Genomic DNA, 19,294 nt, shown 5'->3' with positions numbered 1-19,294 from the left:
ACCAGACCAAACAAATGAAGAGGCAATAGGCAGACTACCTGAAAAGGAATTCAGAGTAATGATAGTAAAGATGATCCAAAATCTTGGAAATAGAATGGAGAAAATACAAGAAACGTTTAACAAGGACCTAGAAGACCTAAAGAGCAAACAAACAATGAGGAACAACACAATAAATGAAATTAAAAATTCTCTAGAAGGAATCAATAGCAGAATAACTTAGGCAGAAGAACGGATAAGTGAGCTGGAAGATAAAATGGTGGAAATAACTACCACAGAGCCAAATAAAGAAAAAAGAATGAAAAGAATAGAGGAAAATCTTAGAGACTTCTGGGACAACATTAAACGCACCAACATTTGAATTATAGGGGTCCCAGTAGAAGAAGAGAAAAAGAAAGGGACTGAGAAAATATTTGAAGAGACTATAGTTGAAAACTTTTCTAACATGGGAAAGGAAATAGTCGATCAAGTCCAGGGAGTGCAGAGAGTCCTATAAAGGATAAATCCAAGGAGAGACACACAGAGACACATATTAATCAAACTATCAAAAATTAAATACAAAGAAAAAATATTAAAAGCAGCAAGGAAAAACAACAAATAACACACAAGGGAATCCCCATAAGGTTAACAGCTGATCCTTCAGCAGAAACTCTGCAAGCCAGAAGGGACTGGCAGGACATATTGAAAGTGATGAAGGAGAAAAACCCGCAGCCAAGATTACTCTACCCAGCAAGGATCGCATTCAGATCCGACGGAGAAATTAAAAACTCTACAGAGAAGCAAAATTTAAGAGAATTCAGAACCACCAAACCAGCTTTACAACAAATGCTAAAGGAACTTCTCTAGGCAAGAAACACAAGGGAAGGAAAAGACCTACAAAAACAAACCCAAAACAATTAAGAAAATGGTAATAGGAACATACATATCGATAATTACTTAAATGTAAATGGATTAAATGCTCCAGCCAAAAGACATAGACTGGCTGAATGGATACAAAAGCAAGACTTATATATATGCTGTCTATAAGAGATCCACTTCAGACGTAGGGACACATACAGACTGAAAGTGAGGGGATGGAAAAAGATATTCCATGCGAATGGAAATCAATAGAAAGCTGCAGTAGCAATTCTCATATCAGATAAAATAGGCTTTAAAATAAAGACTATTATAAGAGACAAAGAAGAACATATAACAGTTGTAAATAGTTATGCACCCAACATAGGAGCACCTAAATACATAAGGCAAATACTAAAAGCCATAAAAGGGGAAATCCACAGTAACACAATCATAGTAGGGGGCTTTAACACCCCACTTTCACCAGTGGACAGGTCATCCAAAATGAAACTAAATAAGAAAACACAAGCTTTAAATGACACAGTAAATAAGGTGGACTTCATTGATATTTCTAGGACATTCCATCCAAAAACAACAGAATACACTTGCTTCTCAAGTGCTCATGGGACATTCTCCAGGATAGATCATATCTTGGGTCACAAATCTAGACTTGGTAAATTTAAGAAAATTGAAATATCAAGTATCTTTTCCGACTACAACACTATGAGACTAGATATCAATTACAGGAAAAAAATCTGTAAAAAAATACAAACACATGGAGGCTAAACAATACACTACTTAATAACCAAGAGATCGCTGAGGAAATCAAAAAGTACCTAGAAACAAATGACAATGAAAACATGACGACCCAAAACCTATGGGATGCAGCAGAAGCAGTTCTAAGAGGGAAGTTTATACCAATACAATCCTACCTCAAGAAACAAGAAACATCTCAAATAAACAACCTAACCTTACACGTAAAGCAATTCAAGAAAAAAGGACAAAAAAAACCCCTGAAGTTAACAGAAGGAAAGAAATCATAAAGATCAGTTCAGAAATGAATGGAAAAGGGAATGAAAGAAACAATAGAAAAACTCTATAAAACGAAAAGCTAGTTGTTTGAGAAGATAAACTAAATTGATAAACCATTAGCCAGACTCATCAAGAAAAAAATGGAGAAGACTCAAATCAATAGAATTAGAAATGAAAAAGGAGAAGTAATAGTGACACTGCAGAAATACAAAGGATAATGAGAGATTACTGCAAGCAACTATATGCCAATAAAATGGGCAAGTTGGAAGAAATGAACAAATTCTTAGAATAGCACAACATTCTGAGACTGAACCAGAAAGAAATAGAAAATATAAACAGACCAATCACAAGTAATGAAATTGAAACTGTGATTAAAAATCTTCCAACAAACAAAAGCCCAGGACCAGATGGCTTCACAGGCAAATTCTGTCAAACATTAAGGGAAGAGCTAACACCTATCCACCTCAAACTATTCCAAAATATAGCAGAGGGAGGAACACTTCTAAACTCACCTACGAGGCCACCATTACCTTGATACCACCACCAGACAAAGATGTCACAATAAAAGAAAACTACAGGCCAATATCATTGATGAACATAGATGCAAAAATCCTCAACAAAATACTAGCAAACAGAATCCAACAGCACATTAAAAGGATCATACACCATGGTCAAGTGGGGTCTATCCCAGGAATGTAAGGATTCTTCAATATACACAAATCAATCAATGTGATACACCATATTAACAACTTAAGGAGAAACACCATATGATCATCTCAATAGATGCAGAAAAAACTTGCAACAAATTTCAACACTGATTTATGATAAAAACTCTCCAGAAAGCAAGCATAGATGTAACTTACCTCAACATAATACAGGTCATGTATGACAAACCCATAGCCAACATCATTCTCAATGGTGAAAAACTGAAACCATTCCCTCCAAGACCAGGAAGAAGAAAAAGTTGCCCACTCTCACCACTATTATTCAACATAGTTTTGGAAGTTTTAGCCACAGCAATCAGAGAAGAAAAAGAAATAAAAGGAATCCAAATTGGAAAAGAAGTAGTAAAACTGTCACTGTTTGCAAATGACATGATACTATACATAGAGAATCCTAAAGACACCACCAGAATACTAGAGCTAATCAATAAATTTGGTAAAGTAGCAGGATACAAAATTAATGCACAGAAATATCTTGCATTCCTATACACTAGTGATGAAAAAATGTGAAAGAGATATTAAGGAAACACTCCCATTTACCATGGCAACAAAAAGAATAAAATACCTAGGAATAAACCTACCCAAGGAGACAAAAGACCTGTATGCAGAAAACTATGATACTGAAGAGAGAAATTAAAGATGATACAAACAGATGTAGAGATATACCATGTTCTTGGATTCGAAGAATCAACATTATAAAAATGACTATACTACCCAAAGCAATCTACAGATTCAATGCAATCCCTATCAAACTACCAATGGTATTTTTCACAGAACTAGAGCTAAATTTTTCACAATTTGTATGGAAACACAAAAGAATCCCGAAGAGCCAAAGCAATCTTGAGAAAGTAAAATGGAGCTGGAGGAAACAGGCTCCCTGACTTCAGACTATACTACAAAGTTACAGTAATCAAGACAGTATGGTACTGGCACAAAAACAGAAATATAGATCAATGGAACAGGATAGAAAGCCCAGAGATAAACCCACACACATATGGTCACCTTATCTTTGATAAAGGAGGCAAGAATATACGGAGAAAAGACAGCCTCTTTAATAAGTGGTGCTGGGAAAACTGGACAGCTACATGTAAAAGAATGAAATTAGAGCACTCCCTAACACCATATACAAAAACAAACTCAAAATGGATTAAATATCTAAATGTAAGGCCAGACACTATAAAACTCTTAGAGGAAAACATAGGCAGAACACTCTATGACATAAATCACAGCAAGATCCTCTTTGACCCACTTCCTAGAGAAATGGAAATAAAAACAGAAATAAATAAATGGGATCTAATGAAACTTAAAAGCTTTTGCACAGCAAAGGATACCATAAACGAGACACAAGACGGAAAGACAACTCTCAGAATGGGAGAAAATATTTGCAAACGAAGTAACTGACAAAGGATTAATCTCCAAATATACAAGCAGCTCATGCAGCTCAATGTCGAAAAAACAAACAACCCAATCCAAAAATGGGCAGAAGACCTAAATAGACATTTCTCCAAAGAAGATATACAGACTGCCAACAAACACATGAAAGGATGCTTAGCATCACTAACCATTAGAGAAATGCTAATCAAAACTACTGTATCTCCTCACACCAGTCAGAATGGCCATCATCAAAGAAGCTACAAACAATAAATGCTGGAGAGGGTGCAGTGAAAAGGGAACACTCTTGCACTGTTGGTGGGAATGTAAATTGATACAGCCACTATGGAGAACAGTATGGAAGTTCCTTAAAAATCTAAAAGTAGAACTGCCATATGACCCAGCAATCCCAGTGCTGGACAAATACCCAGAGAAAGCCATAATTCAAAAAGAGTCATGTACCACAATGTTCATTGCAGCACTATTTACAATAGCCCGGGCATGGAAGCAATCTAAGTGTCCATTGACAGATGAATAGATAAAGAAGATGTGGCACATATACACAATGGAATATTACTCAGCCATAAAAAAACCAAATTTGAGTTATTTGTAGTGAGGTGGATGGACCTAGAGTCTGTCAAACAGAGTAAAGTAAGTCAGAAAAAGAAAAACAATTATCGTATGCTAACACATATATATGGAATCAAAAAAAAAAAAGGTTCTGATGAACCTAGGTGCAGGACAGGAATAAAGACAGAGATGTAGAGAATGGACTTGAGGACATGGGGAAGGGGAAGGGGAAGCTGAGACGAAGTGTGAGAGTAGCATTGACATATATACCTACCAACTGTAAAATAGATAGCTAGTGGGAAGCAGCCACATAGCACAGGGAGATCAGCTCAGTGGTTTGTGACCACCTAGAGGGGTGGGATAGGGAGGGTGGGAGGGAGACACAAGAGGGAGGAGATATGGGGAGATATATATATATATATATATATATATATATATATATATATATCTGATTCATTGTTATAAAGCAGAAACTAACACACCATTGTAAAGCAATTATACTCCAATAAAGATGTTAAAAATAGAAAAATTTTAAAATAAAAATAAATAAATAAGTGTAAAAAAAAATAGGTGTGAAAAATGGAAAAGAGGTTTGGAAATTTAAAAATACAAGATTTTTAATTTTTTAAATTAAAGTTCTGTTTCTATTTATCAATCAACAAAAATAATGTCTAAATATTAAAGTAGTACAATATTATTATATTTTGAGTGTCTTCAATAAATAAATTAAAATTTTATATTGGATTTTATTTTATTTTTTTTTACTCTCCTTTGGATCAATCAGTAAAAAGAGTGAGGTTTTATTACTCAACAAACAATGACTTATAGCATAAATGTCAGGGAAAGAAATTTCACTTGTCCCGAATTTCTTAGAAATAAAAAGAACAAAATCTGTATATTTTTATCCTGTCTCTAATAGGAGCATTCAAATAGTCCATTACACCCCAGCATTCTTTTAATGAACTTTAATGAGCCATTGATGCAGTCCAACAGTGTGCAATAAATGCCAAAAATATTTGTGCCTTCTAAATCCCTTATTTAATTTGTGCCTCCATATCTAATTACTTGGCTTCCAAAACAGTCTTTCTATTTTTAATGTGCACAGCCCACATTCAAATGAGATCCATGGAACTAAAATACTAAGCTTTTAAGTTGAGATTTAAGGATATGTAAAAATCAGATTGCTAATTTCAAATGGAAGTATTATTTTCATACTAAAATTCTCACTCTCAGATTTAATTTGCTACAAAATACTTAGCCATGAAACTATATTAACATGAGTCATAAGACTCTCCAGACTAATGGAAATTTTATAGACAATATTGCAGAAAAGGAGAAAAAAAAACTTGGAAAATGAAGGAGAGAGAACAGCATTATTACATTAAGATTATTCCTTAAATGTAACCCTCTACCAAAAAATAAGATATATTTCAGATATCAAATGTGTTCTATAGGTGGGTGAAGAGATGGAGATTAATGGTAGAGATGCTGTTAATATTTATTAAAATGTTTTATCTTCCGATAAAAGGGATTCAATATAAAGGAGTAATACCATAAGTAAAAGTTTAACAGAGACATTTGGAGACATATTGGAGAATGGCTCTCTGTCCTTTGAGGATGATTTTCAGGTTTCTGAGCTCTGAAGAGCCTTGGCTACTATTTTCAAATTCATTCCATGAATGTTTATTGGACAGCATATGCTAGGAAGAGTTGTGGACAGGGGTGATACATAAAGATTATTGGGACATAGCCCTTTCTGTATGTTCACAGTGTACTAGGAATAACAAGGAGTTAAATAGCTGCATACAATGGAAAAAGACTTGAAATTTTGTGGTATATACATGATATTCTAAAAGCAAAGAAAATTAAAGAATGTATCCTGCTACTGAGAAATGAAAATGTAGAAGTCCCATAATTCTATGTAGTTAAAACCAGAGTTCTCAAACTCATTTGACCACATGTTATTTCTTCCTCACTATCCCTATTAACACCTGACAAAAATGTGTTCTTCAGACACATTTTTTAGAGAAAAGATGTGTGATAACTCTGGTTCTCCAGACTGGTTGATCAGCAGAAATACACAGGGACATTTCAGACCCTACCATGGAGGTGTTGATTCAGTGTTTTACTGTGTCTTTGGTAGGAACATAGCATTTGTATATATTAAAAAATAGTAATAATAGATGAAAGAAAAAAGTAAAAGGCCAAAATAAGGGCAAAAGAAAGGAAATAAAGGCATATTTCAGATATTTTGGGGGTTCCATTCCAGACCATCGCAATAAAGTGAATATCTCAATAAAGCAAGTCATACAAATGTCTTGGTTTCCCAGTGCATATAAAAGTTATGTTTACACTATACTGTAGTCTATTAAATGTGCAGTAGCATTGTGTCTTAAAAACCAATGTGCATCCCTTAATTAAAAAATGCCTTATTGCTAAATATTGCTAGCCATCATCTGTCAACACAAGGTTGCCATAAATCTTCAATGTATGAAAACAGCAATATCTGGGAAGCCCAATAAAGCAAAGTGCAATTAAAAGAGGTAACCTTGTACAATCATCCCTCAGTATTCATGGGGGATTGATTCAGGACCCCCCAAGAAACCAAAATCCACCAGTGCTCAAGTCCTTTATATAAAATGGCATAGTATTTGCATGTAACATTATATACTTCCTCTTGTATTCTTTAAATCACCTCTAGGTTACTTACGATAACTAATACAATGTAAATGCTATATAAATAGTTGTAAATACAATGTAAATGCTGTGTAAATTGTTGCCTGTGAGTGACAAATTCTGATTTTGCTTTTTGGAATATTCTGGGTTTACTTTAATGTTTTTGAGACATGGTTGGTTGTATCTGCAGATGCAAAACCCACAGATACAGTCGACTGTGATAAAGTATGGTCATGTTTGGGAACTAAGATAAATTGAAAACTATAAAGGGAAGAGTGACATGTAATCAGATTCTAAGACTGGCTGGGCTCAAATCATGAAGAATATCACAAAACATAAGATTTAACCAGTAAGCAATTAAAAACAAAACATAGTTTAACAAAGTATAATGTAATTAGATTGTTCTTCAGAATGACTGCTTTGGTAATAGGAAGATATGAGCAGGGAGAAACCTATTTTAACAATCCAGGTGTATAGTTTTGGCCCTGTTTTGATCCTATGGGTACTGAAAACGGTGAATGCCGGAAGCAATTCTGAGAAGGAATCATTAAGATGGATGACTTGGATTTGAGGGATCATGGAAGAGGAGATTTTGATGGTCATTGGAGTCTTTAGCATAAGCAAAATAATAATAATAATAATAATGGCAATGACATTAACTGAAGACAATGAAAGAGCTGAAAATATCAGGGTTTTTTTGAGAAAAGATAAGTCATTAATATTAAAGGAGAGTTTACTGTATGCCAATTACTTTTCTAAGTGCTCTACACATATTAAATCATTTAATCCTCAGAGCTATGCTGTGATGTAAGTGCTATTATTATTTCCAAAATATCAAGGAAGAAAGTGAGTAAAAGGGGTTTAGTAATTCACCCAATATTAAAAGTTATTAAGTGGCAGGAACAAGGACTGAGACTGATTTAGTCTAACTCTAGAATATGTGCTAATGCACTACTGATGCTAATTCAAGCGCCTATTGGTTTTCATTAAACAGTAGCCAGGAGTTTCTCTCTTTGTCTCTGCTTCTTTAAAATACACAAGACCATCTAAAGCAATAATCATAACTATATACCTGGGGGGTTTTAATATATGTATTGAATAAATGCAATATTTATAAAAATAATACTTCAAATTTGGCAAGGAGGGAATGGAGATATACAGAAATAATGTTTATGCATTTTACTGGAACAAAGTAAGTATAAAGCTGAAGTAGATTATGATAAATTAAGATGTAAACTATCAGCTCTAGAGAAATTTTAAAAGACAGTAAGGAAATAATTTAAAACTTATAATTAATTGGTCAAAGTACAAATTTCCAGTAATAAGATAAATAAGTCCTGGGGATGTAATGTTCAGAATAGTGACTATAGTTAACAATATTGTATTGTAAATTTGAAGATTGCTAAGAGAATAGATCTTAAAAGTGCTCATCAGAGAAAACAATTTTAACTCTATATGGTGATTGATGTCAGCTAAACTTTTTATTGTAATCACTTTGTAACATATACATATATCAAATCATTAAGTTGTGCACTTAAAATAGTATGTTATATGTCAATTATATCTTAATATAATTAATATTAATATAGAAGGCATTAAAATATTACAATGTAAAACATTCACTTAATATTATTACAAGGATTTGGCTCACATGATTATGGAGTCTGGCAAGTCCAAAATCCGCAGAGTCAATGTCCCAGTTCAAGTTCAAAGGCCAGGAGGCTGCTATAAAACCAGGAAGAGCTGATGTTCCAGTTTGAATGCTGTGAGGCAGGAAAATTCTGTTTTATTTGGGAGAGGACAATCTACTGAGTCTACCAATTAAATATTAATCTTATCCAAAAACACCCTTGAGGAAACATCCACTGTTTGACCAGATATCTAAGCATGTCATAGCTCAGTCAAATTGACAGATTAAAATTAACCATCATAGTGTATGTTCTAATTTTGTGATTCTATTTTGCTTTTTAATGTCCTTAATTCTACCAGTTGCTTCCAGGACAGACTTCTCTCCTCATGCCTATTTTCTCCCATATCCTATTGTATGTCTGATATTTGCTTTATATGTCTTCTATGAATATCAAACTTTGCATGGCCAAGGCAGAAGACTCATTCCTACTAGTTTCATTAAGGACAATGAAGGAATCCAAAAGTGATGGGAAATGGCTGAGATTTCACAGTATTATGATAAATTATTTATAGACAATAGCAAATTCACATACTAAGATTACATGAAAGATATAGTTTTCCTACCTAGAAAGTTCTACGATATTTAAAGATTAACTATAAACTCATTTTGAATTTGGAACTCAGTTCTTATCAGCATGGCTTTTACAATATTTAAAAAATGACAAACAAAAAGCCCAGAATATACTAGTTGTTTGGAAATATCCTGGCTATTTGGTGTAACACCTCCAAATGACTGATTCAATCTTTTTTTTTAAATTTTGGGTATTCTAGTATCTTCCAACTCAGTAACAGCCACCCCCTCCCACCATCTCTCTCTCTCTCTCTCTCTCTCTCTCTCTCTCTCTCTCTCTCTCTCTCACACACACACACACACACACACACACACACACACATACACACACACACACCCCAAGAAAAGAGTCAGAGATAAATTACCAAGTTCAATTTCAATTACTCTATGAAATTTAGCATTTAACCTGCGTATATAAAATAATTCATACATACGTGCAATCACCGTAACTGGGGTTCTTATGATTATGGAATATATGACTTCTGTGGTTATTTCATTCTTATGTCCTCTGTGTTGTAGGTACTTATATAAATTTTAGAGAAGGAAGCATTCATATATTTGATGAAAAAGTGTCACAGGAAAGCAGAAAAAACATTTGATGGACTTACTCCAACTAATGTACATCAAACAAATTGGTTTGAATGCTATTAATACAAAAGAGCAAGACAGGTCTTTCAGTTCAAAAATTTAAGTCAGTAAGTAATTATTGAGCATATTACAGGGGCAAGGTCCTAGAAAGATATTAAAAGACAAAAACCAGTGCTACATTTCTTCAAGAATAACTCAGTCTATGGAAGATTGGGTGAGAAAATAATGACAAAAGCATGACAAATATTGTATAAACATATCTGTACGTGTGTGTGGGAGAGAGTGAGAGAGATTTAACTTTAAATTTGCAAGAAGGTGTCCTCATTTGCTTAGCTAATTAAAAAAATTAATTAAATATGTAACTTTTGAAATGGGCCTTAAAAGTTTGAATGTGGAGATGTGAGAAGGAAAACAAAAAGTTCCCTTCTTCAAAAAGCTTCAAAAAGTTGAAGCTACAATGTAAGGAAATATTGGAGAGAATCACTGTTTTGACTGATGGGTTGTGTTTTATTCTGACTTAGCTTGTGAAGTCAATAAAAACAAGCAAAGAAAAAAAAGGCTCTAGAGGACACAGACTCAATAAGTAAAGATGACTATAATAATGCTTGATATCTTTTCACCGTCCTTGTGATAAATTTTCCTTTGAGATAAATCTCAGATTACAAAGAACCCCATTGTTAATAATACTTTTGAAATTACTCTAAAGGAAAATTAATGCATTTCTGAATAAGACCTATGATACGTGCCTATTTCCTTAATCTTGCAGCCAAAAATCTTCCTAAAAGCAACTGCCTTCCATCAGGGTCATTCTAGGTCTGCAGTTCTGTATCTATGAAACCAAGATTAGATACCCTTTCTTGTGTCATAAACATGTTTATAAGTTTCCTCTACCATGGTCACTCTAAGGACACACTTGAGTTTACTCCAAGGGGAAAGTGAAGCCTATCATTTGATTTTACATTGTAGTATATTATGCACTATCTTTGTGATATGTGTTACATTTGTCATAAGTTCAGAGGACAGCCAATGTGAAGATGAATGGAAGATCTGTACTTTAACTCTGATTGACAGGGGCAAAGCTGATCAATGGTATTTCTTTTAAAATTATCCCCTTCTTTTGCCAGATATATTCATGTTTCTAGGAACCAAGTCATCTATTCTTTACATTAATTACCTTTCAACAAGTAGCATTTCCCTTTTAAAAATAGTACATTTAATATATAATTTATTAAAAGATGTGTTGTGACTTGAAGCAGTGGATCAGTAACATTGCTACTGTCAATTCAGTTGGAAGGGAAATAAAGTACCCATTATGAAAGGATGGATGAATAGACGTAATTAGATGGATGTGTGAATGAATGAATTCAGAATTCTAGCGTATTTAGGAAATCCTCATGTGGTTTAGAGGATTGTTGAATTCAGATAAATTTTATAAGCAAGTGAACATAGTATCTCCCATTTCTTTGGAGCTCTCTGCCTTTACCTAGTTCCTCTTTCTAGCGTGAATAAGAAGCATGTTATCACATACACTTAAATAGGTATCACAATTTAGACAATTTCAGAAAATATAAAATGTCCACATTAAAAAAATTTAGAAAAAGACAGAGTATCCCAAATATTATATGTCCTTGGCATAGAATCTAAAAATTTCTACTAACCTAATTTGTTCATATAACTTCTACATACAATGTCTTATTTAATCTACAGAGAAAGGAAATAGCTTGCACAGAGGTTAGACTTATAGTAAAAGGCAAAGCAAAGATTTAAGCCAGAATCTGATTCCAAAGGCCGTATATTATCCAAATTAGCATGCTTCCCCAGAGCATCGGAAAGTATTTTCTCCTTCTAAATTACTTATATGAAGGAAGACAAATGTAGCTAATACCTACCCCACTGATAAATATTGCCTTATACTTTCAATTCGATTATACTTATAACTTTGAGTGCACAAATGCAGAAGTTCCCACAGATATCTTAGTGTATTATATTATTTGTTGATGTTATTGTTATATAGTATTAAATGATCACATCTTGATAAATTAAAACCTGCTCCTGAGTGTTGTAAGCTGATGTTTGAAACAGCAGTGTGCATTTTGTCAATTAGAATTTCATAATTCCCAGAGGATGACTGACTGTAACATAATAATTTTATTATTTTTTCTTTTCCATTATGGTTTATTACAGAATATTGAATACAGTTCCCTGTGCTATACAATAGGACCTTGTTGTTTATCCAGTCTATATAAAATAGTTTGCATCCGCTAACACCGAACTCCCAATCCAACCCTCCCCTGTCTCCCCTCCCACTTGGCCACCACAGGTCTGTTCTCTATGCCTGGAGGTCTGTTTCTGTTTCATACGTTAAGTTCATTTGTGTTGTATTTTAGATTCCACATATAAGTGACATCACATAAAGTAACTTTAAACATAGACAAAGAGATGAAAGAGAAAGAAAGGTAACTGAAGCAACATGTAGAAGGAGTTGACAATCTTGAAGGAGAAGTTGAAGAAAGGGGAGTAAGAGCTCAAGTCCCGGGATGAATGGAAGGGGATTAAATTTAAGGAACAGGTAGAAGGTTTGGCTAAAGTCTGAAGGGAGAGTGTCTTTTTTTTTTTTTTACAAGTATATAAAGTGCAATACAGCAACTTCTTCCTTCTTCAAAAGTATAAGCCTTTCAAATACGGTATCTCTCACTTTTAGTTGCTAGCCTCAGTGTATCTTGAGCCTCACCTACTTTTCTTTTCTTTCGAGGCTCAGTTGGTGAAATGGTGTCCCTCCTCCACATCATCAAACCCTTTAGCCTTCCCCTCATCACTTTCCAGTTGTTTGGTTACAAAGGCATATGGCGCAGTCCATCTTTTATTCTTTCCCCTGTATTTTCAACACTACCACTTCTATGACCGACATTGTTGAGTAGCTTAAAGTACTGACTCTGAGGCCCAAATGCCTTTATTCAAACTCCGATTCTACCATTTACCAGATGAGTAACCTGGGGCAAGTTATTTAATCCTTCCATGCCTCGAATTATTCATTTATAAAATAGAGATGACAAAGCTAACCCATGGAAAATGCTTAGAAAAATATCTGTTACACATTAAAATTCAATAAATATATTTTACTGTATCTTGTCTGTCACCCTTCAATTTTTTATTTTTTTAAATTTATTTTATTTATTTATTTTTTCATTGGAGTATAATTGCTTTACAATGGTGTGTTAGTTGCTGCTTTATAACAAAGTGAATCATTTATACATATACATATGTTCCCATATCTCTTCCCCCTTGCGTCTCCCTCCCTCCCACCCTCCCTATCCCACCCCTCCAGACGGTCACAAAGCACCGAGCTGATCTCCCTGTGCTATGCAGCTGCTTCCCACTAGCTATCTACCTTACGTTTGGTAGTGTATACATGTCCATGCCTCTCTCTCACTTTGTCACAGCTTACCCTTCCCCCCCCCATATCCTCAAGTACATTCTCTAGTAGGTCTGTGTCTTTATTTCTGTCTTACCCTAGATTCTTCTTAAATTTTTTTTTCTTAAATTCCATATATATGTGTTAGCATATGGTATTTGTCTTCTCTTTCTGACTTACTTCACTCTGTATGACAGACTCTAGGTCTATCCACCTCATTACAAATAGCTCAATTAGTGAAAGGGGGTGTTAAAGTCCCCTACTATGATTGTGTTACTGTCGATTTCCCCTTTTATGGCTGTTAGTATTTGCCTTATGTATTGAGGTGCTCCTATGTTGGGTGCATAAATATTTACAATTGTTATATATTCTTCTTGGATTAATCCCTTGATCATTATGTAGTTTCCTTCTTTGTCTCTTCTAAGAATCTTTATTTTAAAGTCTATTTTGTCTGATATGAGAATTGCTACTCCAGCTTTCTTTTGGTTTCCATTTGCATGAAATATCTTTTTCCATCCCCTTACTTTCAGTCTTATGTGTCTCTAGGTCTGAAGTGGGTCTCTTGTAGACAGCAAATATATAGATCTTGTTTTTGTATCCATTCAGCCAATCTGTGTCTTTTGGTGGGAGCATTTAGTCCATTTACATTTAAGGTATTTATCGATATTTATGTTCCTATTCCCATTTTCTTAATTGTTTTGGGTTCGTTATTGTAGGTTTTTTCGTTCTCCTGTGTTTCTTGCCTAGAGAAGTTCCTTTAGCAGTTGTTGTAAAGCTGGTTTGGTCGTGCTGAACTCTCTCAGCTTTTGCTTGTCTGTAAATTTTTAATTTCTCCATCAAATCTGAATGAGATCCTTGCTGGGTAGAGTAATCTTGGCTGCAGGTTTTTCTCCTTCATCACTTTAAATATGTCCTGCCAGTCCCTTCTGGCTTGCAGAGTTTCTGCTGAAGGATCAGCTGTTAACCTTATGGGGATTCCCTTGTGTGTTATTTGTTGTTTTTCTCTTGCTGCTTTTAATATGTTTTCTTTGTATTTAATTTTTGACAGTTTGATTAATATATGTCTTGGCGTATTTCTATTTATCCTGTATGGGACTCTCTGTGCTTCCTGGACTTGATTAACTATTTCCTTTCCCATATTAGGGAACTTTTCAACTATAATCTCTTCAAATATTTTCTCAGTCCCTTTCTTTTTCTCTTCTTCTTCTGGAACTCCTATAATTCGAATGTTGATGTGTTTAATGTTGTCCCAGAGGTCTCTGAGACTGTCCTCAGTTCTTTTCATTCTTTTTTCTTTATTCTGCTCTGCAGTAGTTATTTCCACTATTTTATCTTCCAGGTCACTTATCCGTTCTTCTGCCTCAGTTATTCTGCTATTGATCCCATCTAGAATATTTTTAATTTCATTTATTGTGTTGTTCATCGTTGTTTGTTTCACCTTTAGTTTTTCAGAGTCCTTGTTAAATGTTTCTTGCATTTGCTCTCTTCTATTTCCAAAATTTTGGATCATCTTTACTGTCATTATTCTGAATTCTTTATCAGGTACACTACCTATTTCCTCTTCATTTGTTAGGTCTGGTGGGTTTTTTTCTTGCTCCTTCATCTGCTGTGTGTTTTTCTGTCTTCTCATTTTGCTTATCTTACTGTGTTTGGGGTCTCCTTTTTGCAGGCTGCAGGTTCATAGTTCCTGTTGTTTTTGGTGTCTGTTCCCAGTGGCTAAGGCTGGTTCAGTGGGTTGTGTAGGCTTCCTGGTGGAGGGGACTAGTGCCTGTGTTCTGGTGGATGAGGCTGGATCTTGTCTTTCTGGTGGGCAGGTCCACATCTGGTGGTGTGTTTTGGGGTGTCTGTGGACTTATTATGATTTTAGGCAGCCTCTCTGCTAATGGGTGGGGTTGTGTTCCTGTCTTGCTAGTTGTTTGGCATAGGATGTCCTGCACTGTAGCTTGCTGGTCGTTGAGTGAAGCTGGGTGCTGGTGTTGAGATGGAGATCTCTGGGAGATTTTTGCCGTTTGATATTATGTGGAGCTGGGAGGTCTCTTGTGGACCAGTGTCCTAAAGTTGGCTCTCCCACGTCAGAGGCACAGCACTGACTCCTGGCTGCAGCACCAAGAGTCTTTCATCCACACGGCTCAGAATAAAAGGGAGAAAAAGTAGAAAGAAAGTATTAGTAGAAGTAGAAAGAAAGAAAGAAAGGAGGGAGGGAGGATTGAAGGAAGGAAGGAGAGAAGGAAGGAAAAAAAGAAAGAAAGATGATAAAGTAAAATAAAATAAAGATAAAATATAATAAAGTTATTAAAATTAAAAAATAATTAAGAGAAAAAAAAATTTTTAAAAAAAGGCGGACGGATAGAACCCTAGGACAAATGGTGGAAGCAAAGCTATACAGACACAATCTCACACAGAAGCATACACATACACACTCACAAAAAGAGAAAAAGGGGGAAAAAATATATATATCGTTGCTCCCAAAGTCCACCTCCTCAGTGTGGGATGATTCGTTGTCTATTCAAGTATTCCACAGATGCAGGGTACATCAAGTTGATTGTGGAGCTTTAATCCGCTGCTTCTGAGGCTCCTGGGAGAGATTTCCCTTTCTCTTCTTTGTTCTCACAGCTCACTGGGGCTCAGCTTTGGATTTGGCCCCGCCTCTGCGTATAGGTCACCGTAGGGCGTCTGTTCTTCGCTCAGGCAGGACGGGGTTAAAGGAGCCGCTGATTCGGGGGCTCTGGCGCACTCAGGCCGGGGAAGGGAGGGGCATGGAGTGAGGGGCGGGCCTGCGGCGGCAGAGGCCGGCGTGACGTTGCCCCAGCCTGAGGCGCGCCATGCGTTCTACCTGGGGAGTTGTCCCTGGATCCCGGGACCATGGCAGTGGCGGGCTGCACAGGCTCCCCGGAAGGGGGGTGTGGATAGTGACCTGTGCTCGCACACAGGCTTCTTGGTGGCGGCAGCAGCAGCCTTAGCGTCTCGTGCCCATCTCTGGGGTCTGCGCTTTTAGCCGCGGCTCGCGCCCGTCTCTGGAGCTCCTTTAAGCAGCGTTCTTAATCCCCTCAACTCGTGCACCAGGAAACAAAGAGGGAAGAAAAAGTCTCTTGCCTCTTCGGCAGGTCCAGACTTTTTCCTGGACTCCCTCCCGGCCAGCCGTGGTGCACTAACCCCCTGCAGGCTGTGTTCACGCCGCCAACCCCAGTCCTCTCCCTGCGCTCCGACCGAAGCCCGAGCCTCAGCTCCCAGCCCCGCCCGCCCCGGCGGGTGAGCAGACAAGCCTCTCGCGCTGGTGAGTGCCGGTCGGCCCCGGTCCTCTGTGCGGGAATCTCCCCGCTTTGCCCTCCGCACCCCTGTTGCTGTGCTCTCCTCCGCGGCTCCGAAGCTTCCCCTCCGCCACCCGCAGTCTCCGCCCGCGAAGGGGCTTATAGTGTGTGTAAACCTTTACTCCTCCATGGCTCCCTCCCACTGTTGCAGGTACAGTCCCTATCCTTTTGTCTCTGTTTATTCTTTTTTCTTTTGCCCTACCCAGGTACATGGTGTGTGTGGGGGGGGTTCTTGCCTTTTGGGAGGTCTGAGGTCTTCTGCCAGCGTTCAGCAGGCGTTGTGTAGGAGTTGTTCCACGTGTAGATGTATTTCTGATGTATCTGTGGGGAGGAATGTGATCTCCGCGTCTTACACTTCCGCCATCTTCCCGGAAGCCCCCACCCTTCAAATTTTTGATGCCCTAAAATTTACCAATAACATTAATTCAGAATTAAGTTCTAACCACCACACTCAATCTTCCCTTCTCATCCAAGCTTCCTCAATGTGTGTTCTCCACCAATGTTACATTTTCTCCACTCACTTTCTGATAAAATGCTCTTCAGTCTGGTTTCTGCTCAATACTCCATTTAAACTCCTTTCATAAATCTCCACAGCTTTTGACAATATGGACCACTCTCTTCATACTTAAATTTTTAACACTCTTAGATTCCATCCTTACACACAGTCTTGGTTCTCCCTATCTGTCTCAGACTATAATTGTATATGCATCTTGAAAGTTTTCTTTTCCTTTGTCTTATCTGCTAAATGATGCTAATCCTTACAGTTCTGTACTAGTCTAATTACTCATATAAATCTACATACATCCTTGATATAAAATATTTACTCATTACTGCACATTTTCATCCTGTATCTCTCTTCTGAACTTTAAACATCTATGTCTAGGTGTACAAGAATCACCTCAATATACTGCTTTATATTTTTATGTACTGCTTTATATTTTATATTGTTACATATTGCTTTATATTTTCCCCTCCCACGTATTCACATATATTCTCAGCTGGCAAGATCTTGATTCACTGGTCCATGTTAGAAACCTGAGAATAAGGCTAGATACTATTCTCTCATATTCTGATTCAAATAATCATTAACTTTTGCCAATGTTTGAATATTCAATATTTTAAAAATCAGGTCCTTCCTTTTCTTTCCATTAACACTGATCTAAGACATGTCTTCATCATCCCTGGAATAGACAATTTAAATAATCTTTTAAAATGTTTTCTTGTCTCAAACTTGGGCAACTGAATTCCATTTCATCCCAAGTAGCAGAGAGTAATGTGAAAATGAGATTCTGATTGAGTCATTTTCCTGCTAAGAACTTGCTGTAGCTACAGGTAAAAAAACAAAAGAACAACAACAACAAAAACCTGACAGAGTCTTTAACTGCATGTCCCCTACCAGTGTCTCATGGCAAATTTGCTGTCTTCTATGCTTTATCAATTTTGAAGTTCTTGAAGTTACACTCACGTTCATGCTGCGTTTGAATTTCCTGTGGCTTTGCTTATGCTGTTGCCACCATCTAAAATATTCTTCCTACTCTTTTGAATTTAATTCATTATTTTCTTGCCCTTTGCTTTGCAATTCAGGCATTGCTTCTTGAGTCTTCTTTCCTGAACTCATCTTCCTCACAGGTGAATTGAAGAGCTCTTTTGCAAAACATTCATGTTGTCTATAAACAGTGGTATCAGGCACTTGCCATATTGATTTTAACTATATATTTCAGTAATATACCATGATCTCCTCAAAGGCAAGTATTATATTCTATTAATCTTTGTATTCACAGAATTTAGCATAGTATCTGTCACATACTAGGGCTTGGTAAATGCTTAATACAAAAATGATAAAATGTTCTCAATTGTTTAGAAATTATGAATTTTGTCAAAAATCAAAGTTCCACAAATTTATGAATTTTCTATATTTGTAAATCTTCGGGATAAATCCGACTTTTTCATGATATATTATCTTTATGTTTTATTGCTGATTTGATTTACTAAAATAAAATTTTTGGCTTTTCTAAATATGTGCTTAAGGGGTATTAGTCTATACTTTTGTTATTGTTTTATTTTTAATATAATAGCTGAGATTTGGCATCAGGGTTATACTGACCTCAAAATCTTTGGAAATCTCTGAACATGAATGTACTTTTATTTCTTTCTGTGTGTGAATATTTTTACAAATACATTTATGCATGCATGCATTCTAAGTAGTAAAGTTTATCTTCTTTTACGTGTATGCACATGAATGTTGGGTATGGTTCTATGCATTTGTGTGAGTGCTTTAGTGAAGTATCAGTAGAAGTCACTATAGTATTTACTGGTCGACATGAATATGCACACACTTTTCCTGTGTTCATGTTTCTATGATGGGAGAATGCTTTGGCGGGTCCATGTGCATTTACGTGTGTGTGCTCATCCTGTGACTGTGCCCATGCATTATACATGTTTGCTGTATATATGAACTTTCACGTGGTTTTAAACATTAAGTTTCAGGTGCACCACCTATTTTGTAGAGTGAAAGTTGTCTATC

The sequence above is a fragment of the Pseudorca crassidens genome, chromosome 14, assembly GCF_039906515.1.
Source record: "Pseudorca crassidens isolate mPseCra1 chromosome 14, mPseCra1.hap1, whole genome shotgun sequence".
Classification (NCBI taxonomy): domain Eukaryota; kingdom Metazoa; phylum Chordata; class Mammalia; order Artiodactyla; family Delphinidae; genus Pseudorca; species Pseudorca crassidens.
The sequence above is the reverse complement of the archived record's forward strand: the minus strand, read 5'-3'. Positions refer to the sequence as shown.